Genomic DNA, 13,002 nt, shown 5'->3' with positions numbered 1-13,002 from the left:
AAATTGGCAGTTAACCCTAATGAATGAAAAGTGTGAAGTCATCCACATGAGTGATAAAAGGAAACCATTAACCTTCGGTTACACGATAAATAAATCAAATCTATAGGACTTAAACACCTTGCATTTACGTTTACGAACAACTGAAATTGGAAACAACACGAAGAAATTGCTGTGTGGAAGGCGAACTAAAGACTGCGTTTTATTGGCAGAACACTTAGAAGATGCAACAGATCTAGAAAAGAGACTGCCTACACTACGCTTGTCCGCCCTCTTTTGGAGTGCTGCTGCGCTGTGTGGGACCCTTACGAAGTGTCACGGATATGACAGGGGATTTGGGGTGGATGTCATTAAAACAAAGGCGTTTCTCGCTGCGGCGGTATCTTGTCACGAAATTTCAGTTACCAGCATTCCCCTCCGAATGCGAAAATATTTTGTTGTCGACCTACATAGGAAGAAACGGTCATCATAATAAAATAAAGGAAATCAGAGCTTGCACGGAAAGGTATATGTGTTCATTTTTTCCGCTCGCTGTTCGAGAGTGGAATAATAGGATAATATTGTGAAGGTTGTTCGATGAACCCTCTGCCAGACACTTAAGTCTAATTTACAGAGTAGCCATATAGATGCAGAAGAAGTGCACCATTGAGAATCGAATAAAAGCATATCCAAAAAGAGGCATCTTGGACATTCCCCTAACTTCATAACGACTCAAGGCTGGAGTGGGAAGTATACCCTGGAAAATATTCGATTCCACTAGCACACAAACAATCTGTAACATAACAATTATAATTAGTGTCTTACACATATATATATGAGAATCCTTTACAATTTCGACTTTAGTAATATCGCGCTGATTTATAAAAGCACTTAGAGAAAGCAGTTTACTGAGGAAATGATTGCAATTTGTAGCAGAAGCTACTTGGCTTTAATGGAAACACTAGATATAACAGGGAGATGACTCCATGTATGTGTAATTTAGTAGAGGAAGGCTGAAACGTTAGGGGGGGGGGGGAGGGGTGGGGCACTGCGTCAAGACAAAACTTCCAGTATTCCTTCACGGGGACAATCATATGACTGCAATAGGCACATTACGAAAAACTTGGCAATGAAGCATTGGAATCGGTATGGAGGAAATATAAAAATCCTGTAGAGATATCATATAAAGCGGAATTGGCCGGTGTTAAAATGGATGTTCTAATTAATCAACTGCCTGGGCTGTTGTAACAGCTTCGGGTAGACGCTTATTACCTTATGGACCTGGGCGTAACATAAGAATTTTGCTGGGATTTATAACAAGATGTAGATGTGACTACCTAACATCAAACCACGACTTCTGTCTACAAGAAGACTACTAAGTAAACTGCAGTGTTGTTGTAAACAACGATAACACAGCCGGAACATACTGTTTAATGTGGATGAGCTCTGGTTGCAGAGTAAGAATATACAACAAATTAATATGTCATATTACAAGCCCAGGTGTGAGAAAAGTTATCAGTAACCATCTCATCAATTTTATAAAGTGCCCTAATATGCATCTAGGAGAAAATTTTAGAGCATACTTAGTTGAAGACCAAGTAATTACCAGACTAACTGTGGAATGGACGATATGTTTGACCCGGTTTAAGACTCTCTAAATGCATCGAATACCAAGAAACATTATTTACAATATACTCCACTCTACTCTGTGCCAATCATTTGTATGTGGTGTAAATTATTAGATAGCTTTCAAAAAAGCTGCTGTGTTTTTTTTAACAGTGTTATGCAAATTGTCTACTTGGGCAATAAGAACACACGAAACGTTGACTGATGTACAAGTAGAACTTCTGGACACTCGAGAAATAGATTACAAACCACATTCTGTCTGCCTACAGTTGTAATTATTTACCTGTAAACTTCATGGAGATTAGTCATACAATGTAGGCTTTAACGGCCGGCGTCTTCCTCAGTTAAAACTTCCTGGATGCAAGATCGTGGTCCTTCTTAATGTTTCGTCTCCAACTGCGGGAAGCATCTTGCGAGGTAGAACGGCTACTGTCACTAAGCCTTGACGGGTTCTCACATTTATAGAGCGCATAGAGGGCACTACCATACGTCACTTGGTGCTGCCGACTGTGTGACTATCTCTGGATAGGTTCAAATGGCTCTGAGCACTATGGGACTCAACTGCTGTGGTCATAAGTCCCCTAGAACTTAGAACTACTTAAACCTAACTAACCTAAGGACAGCACACAACACCCAGCCATCACGAGGCAGAGAAAATCCCTGCCCCGGCCGGGAATCGAACCCGGGAACCCGGACGTGGGAAGCGAGAACGCTACCGCACGACCACGAGATGCGGGCTCTCTGGATAGCGTCATCACTCTCGATTAAAAATAATCGATTGTCATTGTCTTAGCGCAAAGTCGAGATCTAATTTCAAACCTTCTTCTTTTCTATTAAAATTAGTGTAGGGGTTCCTCTCCGCGGGACACCACCTTGACGAAGCACTATCCGTGCGGGTGGAGAGGCTTGCGTATCCGCGTGAAGGTGAGGGCTATGTCGAAGGTAGAGGACCTGCTGCCGCAAAGGCCTCAGCCGATGGATCAGACTAAGACTGTCCCACAACGTCCCATCTTCCCTATCCACTCCTAGCCCTACCCAATTCCCTTTCCCAACCCAAGGTGTGATGCGATCCGTGCCGAGGGGTGCGTGGCACATGGGAAGATGTGTCACAAACGGAGCCTTAGGGATACCGGGTGACCTTCCTGAGTAAGTAGCCTTACACTGCGTGGGGTATTCGTAGTGTGGACCGTGTAGATCCCCAAATCTCGCGGGGCCAATATGGACACGATTAAAGAAAATAAAGAAAAACAAACTGAGGGGCAAATTGAGACCTCAGACACCCAAACATCGGGGTCAGGACCGATGGAAGGCATTTCCACAACTGAATCAGGGTCTAGACCTGAGCCAGAAGTGGGAACTGTAACCGAGAAGTTAGACCAGATTAAGATCAAAGCCTTGTCTGGGTCCCAGAGAAGGAAGCTACTCAGGGAACAGGGGAAAAAGGAAGGGAAAGAATGGCTTCCTAAAGGTGGAGGGTATTAAAGAGACTTGTACGTAAGACCCCCAGGAAAAAAACTGTCTCAGGCCGAAGGGGCTATGCAGACCCCCTCAACGTCGATGACAGGTAGCAAGAGGATAAGAGAGGAATCTAAGACTCCCTCCTCCCTGGATAAGCGAGTCTAGAGAAAACAAGGCAAGAAATAGGGAAACAGACCTATAGTACTGCAGTCTCGGTTTTTAGGATGGCAGTTATCCAGGAAGGCTGTCCACTGGTGGCCATCACCTCGCACCAGGAGGAAAAATGGCTCTGAGCACTATGGGACTTAACATCTATGGTCATCAGTCCCCTAGAACTTAGAACTACTTAAACCTAACTAACCTAAGGACATCACACAACACCCAGTCATCACGAGGCAGAGAAAATCCCTGACCCCACCGGAAATCGAACCCGAGAACCTGGGCGCGGGCAGCGAGAACGCTACAGCACGACCACGAGCTGCGGACTCTTCAGGAGGGTCTATCTAGATCGTAGTGCCCTCATTTTTGTCTGTGAGGGGGTGCACGCAGTGGAATGGCTTAAGGACAAGGTGCCCATGATATCCCGTGGGAAAATGCGAAGCTGCTGGTCAAGACGGCAGCGGAACTTCTTAAGACCGAAAAGGTGTCAATATGGGTACCAAAGATCCTTAAGGAAGTCTCTCCTAAGACTCTGTTCGAGAAAATAGGGGCCCAGAACCCAAACGTTTCGACAGGAGACTGGAGAGTGATCAACCAGGAGGTTGTACCGGAAGGACGAACCCTGATGGTGGAGGTCGGAGAGAAGTCCCTGGAGACAATGCGGGAGCAGGACCTGAAATTGATTTTAGGGTTCTCGCAGGTCAACGTCAGGGTTGTCAAAGACCTCAAAGATGGCAGCAAGACGGAGACTGGAGGTGCTGCAGATTAATCTGCAGCACAGTAAAGGGGCCTCTGCTGCCCTGAGCCGCTGCCTGTGGAGGCAGGAAGTGGACGTGGCTCTGATACAAGACCCTTATAAATATAAAGGGGGTGTATCGGGCCTCAGTGGCACTGGAGGTAAGCTGATTTATGCTAGAAGTCTAAGAAACTCCAGAACATTCATCTTTGTAAGAAATGGAATTTCTTTCATGCCAATGATTGACTTCTGCTCCAGGGATTTGTGAGCATTAAAATGCAACAATGTGAGGAAGGTATCACAAGGGAAATTATTTTGGCCTCAGCGTACCTCTCTTATGAAGACAGCTCTCCTCCTCCTTTGGAGGTGAGGATACAGGCTTTCCATCGGCAAGGTGACCAACTGCTGGTGGGATGCGACGGCAATGCCCACAACCTAGTGTGGTGCAGCAAGGACACCAACAGGAGAGGTGAGTACCTTCTTGAATTTCTTTTAGCTAACAACCTGGAGGTCCTGAATAGGGGTAATGAACCTACATTCAGGAGTAACAGAAAGGAAGAAGTAATTGACATAACCTTTGGTTCCTTGATGATGGGCAGCTATGTCAAACAATGGCATGTACTGTTAGAGCCATCCTCATCGGACAACATGTACATTAAATTCAAGATTGAAATGGGAATCAGACAGGCCATGGCCTATAGGAATTCCAGGAAAACAGACTGGGAAACATATAGGAGGGACCTTGACTTGGCTTATCGGAAATTAAAACCTCGATGAGAAATCCAGTAGAGTTTGAGGAAGTAGCAGAGGCTGTTACCTCTGCCATAGTGACCTCATATCAGGACAACTGTACAATCACCAAGAAGTGCAAAAATAGGAGTGTGCCTTGGAAGAATAATAACTTGGAAATGCAAAGAAAACAGGTACAAAGACTGTTTAACATTGCGTGACGTAAAGGACAATGGGCTAAATATCGTGAGGCCCTTGTCAATTACAACCTTGCAATCGTACAAGCAAAGAAGTCATCCTCAAAGGCATTCTGTGAGGAAGTGGAGGACACTGCTGCTCAAGCCAGACGTCACAGAATTCTCACTAGAGTACCAACCAATCCAGAAGGTATGTTGAGGAAGGAGGATGGGGAATATACAAAGACAGCACATGACATGCTGGAACTGCTCCTCAAAACTCACTTTCCTCATTATGCTATGCCAGACAACACAGACCACAATGTGATCCCGGGGAGACAAAGGTTCTTAGGCACTCGAAGAGAGGGCTAAGAATCGGCCAAAGAGTGTGTGGACTTTAATAAAATACAATGGGTGGTGGGAACATTCCAACTGTTCAAGTCACCTGGCACAGATGGAATTTTTCCAGCACTCCTGCAACAGCCAGGAGAGAAGCTCATAAGAGTCCTATGCAGGTTATTCAGGGTTAGCCTAGCAGTAGGAATTATTCCCAATGCTTGGAAGGCAGTGAAGGTTGTCTTCATTCCAAAGCCATGGAGAATTGATCATACCAAGGCCAAGGATATGAGACCCATCGGTCTGTCCTCCTTCATTCCCAAAACATTGGAAAAACTGCTTAATGTATACATTGTGGAGAGGAGGCTAATGAGGACCCCTCTACATTCAAACCAACACGCATATCAACCAAGTAAATCATGTGAGACAGCTCTACACCAACTCATTGGGAGGGTGGAGAAAGCACTTCACTTCCAAGAAATAGCCCTGTGCATTTTCCTTGATATCGAGGGGCCCCCCAGTAATACGACCTTCGATTCCATAGTAAGGGCAGCAGATATGCATGACCTAGGGACCACTATATGTAGGTGGACCAGGGCCATGCTTAGTGGAAGGAAGGTAGAGGCTACCATGATGAATGAAAACATGGTAATTAACACCACTAGAGGCTGCCCACAAGGAGGAGTTCTGTCCCCTTTATTGTGGAATCTAGTGGTGAACGAACTCACTGAGGAACTAAATTCCAGACAATGCTTCTGCCAAGGATACGCAGATGACCTTGTCGTAGTAATACTTAGCAAATTTACTGGCAAAGTTAAAAATATGGCACAAGGAGGGTTGGACATTGTGCAAAATTGGTGCATCAAACAGGATCTGAGGGTTAATCCTAAGAAGACTGTTGTGCCATTTACGAAGAGGTATATCCAACACTCAAGTTGGAATCTAAAGCTGTTCGATGAAGCTCTACCTGTGAAGGGGATAGTGAAATATCTTGGGGTAACCTTAGATGAGAAACTGAAGTGGACCCCTCACATTAAGAGCATCTGCTCCAAGGCAAAAAGTACTCTAGTGAGTACCAGAAGGGCTTGTGGCAAAAACTGGGGCCTAAGCCCCAGGGGTATGCACTGGATATGCACCACAGTGGTTAGACCTAGGATTTGCTACGGGACTGTAGTGTGGTGGAAGAAGGTAGAACAGCAGGTTGCAGCTAAGGAGCTTGCTAAGGTGCAGAGACTGGCCTGCTTAGCCATAACAGGAGGAATTAGCAGCACACCAACCGCTGGAATGGAAGCCATGCTGGATATGCCTCCGCTACACCTTTGGGTCAAGATGGAGGCAGCAGATGGGGCATACAGACTTAAAACTGGCAAAAAATGGGTCTCATTCAGATATCCAGCATCACACATTAACACAGTGAGCGATGTAAATATAGGAACGACTGGGGAAATGCCTGCCGACTTTATAATAACTCCCAATTGCTTCAACAAGCTTTACAATACAATAATTGGAAGCAGGGAGCAGTGGGAAAAAATACTTCGACACCATACGGGGGACATCGATTGGTTCACCGATGGTCGAAATCAGACCAAGGAGTCGGGGCAGGGGTGTACGGGGTTCAGCCAAGACTCGAAGGCATCATCTCTCTAGGAAAACTGGCCTCTGTATTCCAAGCTCAAATTACTGCAATACAATCAAGGCATGTGTGGTGGAGAATATGCGTAGGTGCTACAATGACCACAGCACCTACATCTAGTCAGACAACCTGGTAGCCTTTAAATCATTGGCAGCTCCTGCAACAAGATCTAAGATTGTTACAGACTGCCACAGGGCTCTGGTGGAGATAGGGGGAAGCAATGGGGTAAACCTAGTGTGGTCCCCTGGCCACTCAGGGATCTGTGGCAATAAACAAGCCGACAGATTGGCCAGGATGTGGGCAATGACTCCATTTATTGGACCGGAACCTGTCCTGACGATCACCAAGGCTATGATCAAACTAGAACTACCGAAATGGCTTAGGAAGCAGTACGTAGAATATTGGACCAAGGTCCATAAACAAAAACATAGCAAGGTAATGATCCCCAAGCCATGGTTTAAAAGAAGCTCAGTAATCTTGGGATTGAACATGAAAGAAATCAAACTCATGACTGGAGTGATGACAGACCATGGGAATTTCAAAAAACACCTACACAGAATGGGTATAACGGAAGAAGACCATAAATGTAGGGTCTGTGATGAGGGCATTGGAGAGCAAAAGATACAGAATCTTCGGGACAACTAGACCTGAAGTAATTGTGTCTAACAAAAAACTGGTAAAGGGACTCCCTGCACTATTCAAGGGCATTGGTTGGCTTTACTAAATATACAGGGAGCGATACCGCACAATAAACTCAATTTCGGTGCTGGCAGTGGTAGGTTAGAGCTAAGCTGTTTTAGCTTCCCCGTTAAAACCAAATCAAATCAAATCAACTGTGGTGGTTATGAATCGACCGTAGCGGTCCAACAAGTGTTTGGCGCAGTTGTTAGATCGGTCACTGCTGCTACAATGGCAGGTTATCAAGATTTAAGTGAGTTTCAATATTGTGTTACAGTCGGCGCACGAGCGATGCGACACAGCATCTTCGAGGTAGCGAAGAAGTGGGGACTTTCCCGTACGACCATTTCACAAGTGTGTCGTGGATATTAGGAACCCGGTAGAACATCAAATCTCCGACATCGCTGCTGCCAGAAAAAGATCCTGGACCAACGACGACTCCAGATAATCGCTCAACGTGACAAAAGTGCAACCCTACCACAAATTGCTGCAGATTTCAATGCTGGGCCATCAACAAGTGTCAGCGTGCTAACCATTCAACATCATCGATATGAGCTTTCGGAGCCGAAGGCGCACTCGTGTGCCCTTGATGACTTCACGACACAAAGCTTTACGCCTCGCCTGGGCCTGTCAACACCGACATTGGACTGTTGATGACTGGAAACATGTCGCCTGGCGGGATGAGCCTCGTTTCAAATTGTATCGAGCGGATAGACATGCACGGGTATGGGGACAACCTCATGAACCCATGGACCCTGCATGTCAGCAGGGGCTGTTCAAGCTAGTGGAAACACTATAACGGTGTTGGGCGTGTGCAGTTGGAGTAATATGGGACCCCCTGATACGTCTAGATACGACTCTGACTGTTGACACGTACGTAAGCATCCTGTCTGATCACTTGCATCCATTCATGCCCATTGTGCATTCCGACGGAGTTGGGCAAGTCCAGCAGGACAATGCGACACTCCACACACATCCAGATTTGCTACAGAGTGGCTCTAGGGAATTTTTCTGAGTTTAAACACTTCCGCTGGCCGCCAAACTCCCCAGACATGAACATTATTGAGCATATCTCGGATGCCTTGCAACGTGCTCTTCAGAAGAGATCTTCGTACCCTCGTACTCTTACGGATCTATGGACAGCCCTGCAGGATTCATGGTGTCAGTTCCCTCTAGCACTAGTTCAGATATTTGTCGAGTCCATGCCACGTCGTGTTACGGCACTTCTGCGTGCTCGCGGGTCCGTACACGATATTACGCGGGTGTACTCGTTTCTTGGGCTCTTCAGTGTATATACTCCAGGTGTTGCTAGGGAATGCCGTGCATATTTTTCCGTTCTTAAATATTCATTGATGTTATTGGTGAGTCTAAAGATCGTTTCGCCCCCATACTTCGGTCAAGCTTACCCGTTCGATTCGTAATTTTATTAATGAATGGTAGAAAAACTTTTCCAGATGGTGGCCGGTTGTTACTCAGTACTTCAGGCTTTTCCTCTTCTTTAATGGAGTGCCCGATTAACCCGTTTAATTACAGATACATCAAGAAAATTAAGTTGACCATTGCTCTTATTGTCCATAGTAAACTGTATCTTTGGGTTAATACAATTGAGATGCACCAAGAACTCATCCAGCTTCTCTTCTCCTTGAGTCCATACTACAAAAGTATCGTCCAGATATCTGTACCACTTAGCTAGTCTGTTACTGGCTGTCTGCGGCGCCCGCCGTTCGGGGAACTCTGTAAATAAATTGGCAACAACTGGAGGAAGAAGGCTGCCCACAGCCATTCCGTCGATTTGTTTGTAACATTCGTTGTTTTACTGGAAATAAGTTGTGGTAAGACAATGTCTAAATAAAGCTACTATGTCAAACGGACAAATGGCTCTGAGCACTATGGGACTTTAACTGCTTTGGTCATCAGTCCCCTAGAACTTAGAACTACTTAAACCTAACTAACCTAAGGACATCACACACATCCATGCCCGAGGCAGGATTCGAACCTGCGACCGTACAAACGGACAAATATCTGTTATGTAAGAAATAGCATCGTTTACAGGAACCATAGTAAACAGAGGCACTACATGAAAGGTGACAAGAATATCACTTGGGCTGACGTAAACCTCTTGAAGTTTTACAATAAAATGCACAGAGTTTTTAATGTAACTATCACTTCAACAAAATATACGGCTGCAGCAAGGAGGCGAGATTACTAACACATGTTTCACAAAGATGATATAAGAATTTTACAGAAGTGTTATATTAAAGCTGGACAAACATATTTTTCTCTCAATCAAGGACATTAATCTCCACAATACCGTCAAATATTGATACTAACAAACTAGTACTGGTTCCCGTAAACGATGTTATTCCACAGGTGTTAAGAAAAAGAGTAGGTGTGTCGGATATCCTTAAAACATCTCATATTAAAGAACTTGCTCCTTTAAGTGCATTTATAAAATGTAGACTGGCAATGGAAAGGAAAGCGTTTCTGAAGAAGAGAAATTTGTTAACACCGAGTATAGATTTAAGTGTCAGGAAGTCGTTTCTGAAAGTATTTGTATGAATTGTAGCCATGTATGGAAGTGAAATATGGACAATAAATAGTTTGGACAAGAAGAGAATAGAAGCTTTCGAAATGTGGTGCTACAGAAGAATGCTGAAGATTAGATGGGTAGATCACATAATTAATGAGGTATTGAATAGAATTGGGGAGAAGAGGAGTTTGTGGCACAACTTGACTAGAGAAGGGATCGGTTGTTAGGACATGTTCTAAGCATCAAGGGATCACCAGTTTAGTATTGGAGGGCAACGTGGAGGGTAAAAATCGTAGAGGGAGACCAAGAGATGAATACACTAAGCAGATTCAGAAGGATGTAGGTTGCAGTAGGTACTGGGAGATGAAGAAGCTCGCACAGGATAGGGTAGCGTGGAGAGCTTCATCAAACCAGTCTCTGGACTGAAGACCACAACAACAACAACAACGACAATGTGTTATGTGAATTGAAAAGGAAAATATAAATACAAGAGCTTGAAGTTAAAAACCTAAAACTGAAGTGCCAAGAAGGAAGACTATAAACCGCTACTGCGAAAAGAACAGGCCACTGAATGCGCAACCAAGGCTTACAAATTACTTCAAACACAGTGTCTGGAAAATTCTTGATACAACACGGAAAATCAAGATATCTGTATTTACTGTAAACAGCAATGGAAAGTGCTTGTATGTCGGAGTTTCGTACCTAAGTAGGTGTTTGGTTGTGTGGAGTAACAAAAAATGGTTCAAATGGCTCTGAGCACTATGGGACTTAACTTCTGAGGTCATCAGTCCCCTAGAACTTAGAATTACTTAAACCTAACTAACCTAAGGACGTCACACACATCCATGCCCGAGGCAGGATTCGGACCTGCGATCGTAGCGGTCGCGCGTTCCAGACTGTAGCGCCTAGAACCGCTCGGCCACTTCGGCCAGCCGTGTAGTAACACTGTGCATACAAACAGCACATGCTTGTGGATTGATTTAATACGCAAGTAATAGTTACAGGTCCCTGATTACGAACAAAGAAATTCAATTCGTCGCCCAAAAATAACAATTGTATGTATTATCTATCAAAATATGTAAGATTTTTAGTATATAACACAAATCTATGTCTACTCTTGAACGTTAATTGTTCTATAGTAATAAAAAATACGCATAAATCATATAGTGACAAAACTATATACACATATGTGATCAAAAGTGTCCGGACACCCCTAAAACATACGTTTTTCATATTAAGTGCATTGTGCTGCCACCTACTGCCAGGTACTCCACATCAGCGACCTCAGTAGTCATTACACATCGTGCGAGAATAGAATGGGGCGCTAAGCGGAACTCACGGACTTCGATCGTGGTCAGGTGACCGGTGTCACTTGTGTCATACGTCTGTAAGCGAGATTTTCACACTCCTAAACAGCCCTAGGTCCACTGTTCCCGATGTGATAGTGAAGTGGAAACGTGAAGGGACACGTACAGCACAAAAGCGTACAGGCCGACCTCGTCTGTTAACTGACAGAGACTGCCGACAGTTGGAGAGGGTCGTAATGTGTAATAGGCAAACATCTATCCGGACCATCACACAGGTATTCCAAACCGCATCAGTATCCACTGCAAGTACTATGACAGGCGGCAGGTGAGAAAACTTGGATTTCGTGCTCGAGCGGCTGCTCATAAGCCACACATCATGCTGGTGAATACCAAACGACTCCTCGCTTGGTATAAGAAGCGTAAACATAGGGCGATTGAACAGTGGAAAAACGTTGTGTGGAGTGACGAATCACGGTACACAATGTGGTCATCCGATGGCAGGATGTGGGTATGGCGAATACGCGGTGAACGTCGTCTGCCACCGTGTGTAGAGCCAACAGTAAAATTCGGAGGCGATGGTGTTATGGTGTGGTCGTGTTTTTCATGGAAGGGGCTTGTACCCCTTGTTGTTTTGGATGGCACTATCACCGCACAGGCCTACATTAATGTTTCAAGCACCTTCTTGCTTGCCACTGTTGAAGAGCAATTCGCGGATGGCGATTGCATCTTTCAGCACATTCGAGCACCTGTTTATAATGCACGGCATGTGGCGGAGTGGTTACACGACAATAACATCCCTGTAATGGACTGGCCTGTGCAAGTCCTGACCTGCATCCTACAGAACACCTTTGGGATGTTTTGGAACGCCGACTTCTTGCCAGGACTTACCGACCGACATCGATACCTCTCCTCAGTGCAGCACTCCGTGAAGAATGGGGTGCCATTCGCCAAGAAACCTTCCAGCACCTGATTGAACGAACGCCTGCGAGAGTGGAACCTGTCATCCAGGTAAAGGGTGGGCCAACACCATATTGAATTCCAGCATTACCGATGGAGGGCTCCACGAACTTGTAAGTCGTTTTCAGCCAGGTGTTCGGTTACATTTGATCCCAAAGTATATAAAATCTTTTTGCTTGTCTTGGATTGAGACCGAAACGTTTCATCTGCTTCGGATATCGCTCTGTTATCTGACCCTGAAGCGTCATCGTTTTCTCAAGAATTTCAGTTGCTCAATTATTATGATCATAAGCAAAGTCACATTATGGTTTCCCATATGGGCTTCCGTCAGTGACAAGGAAACTGGGCCGGTCCTATCAGGCGTGGGTAGCCGACCTCCGGTCTTAAGGTGCAGGTAAATATATGTATGTTTTTATTATCAGTAGTGCTATACCAACTCTCTGATACGTTACGTGGGGGCCTGTTTTGTTCCGTACAGAGAGGTGCGTCGGGAGACGTTGAATTTGGAAGATCTCACAGTCGAGGAGGTCCTGGTTCTTGCTCAGACGTTCGATGTTTCGCAGGCTGCAACTGAACAACTTGAGAACGTAGTGTTAGTGGCCGCGGTATTTCAGTACCACAACAATGGCGTCGTTCACCGACACCGTGGTCGTTTTCGTCTTGATCGGACTACGGCTCTTCCCAAAGCAGTTTCCCTCATG

The 13,002-nt window shown here is 45.2% G+C and overlaps 1 protein-coding gene across 1 annotated transcript in view; it reads right to left on the bottom strand.

Annotated features, from left to right (window-relative positions):
* LOC124723034 (glutamate decarboxylase) overlaps positions 1–13,002 on the bottom strand; it is a 249,638-nt gene that overhangs the window by 172,947 nt on the left and 63,689 nt on the right. The window lies entirely within an intron of this gene.

Source organism: Schistocerca piceifrons, chromosome X (genome assembly GCF_021461385.2).
Source record: "Schistocerca piceifrons isolate TAMUIC-IGC-003096 chromosome X, iqSchPice1.1, whole genome shotgun sequence".
In the NCBI taxonomy this organism is placed as follows: Eukaryota; Metazoa; Arthropoda; class Insecta; order Orthoptera; family Acrididae; genus Schistocerca; species Schistocerca piceifrons.
Note: the sequence above shows the minus strand (reverse complement) of the source record. Positions and strands in the feature narration are given on the sequence as shown.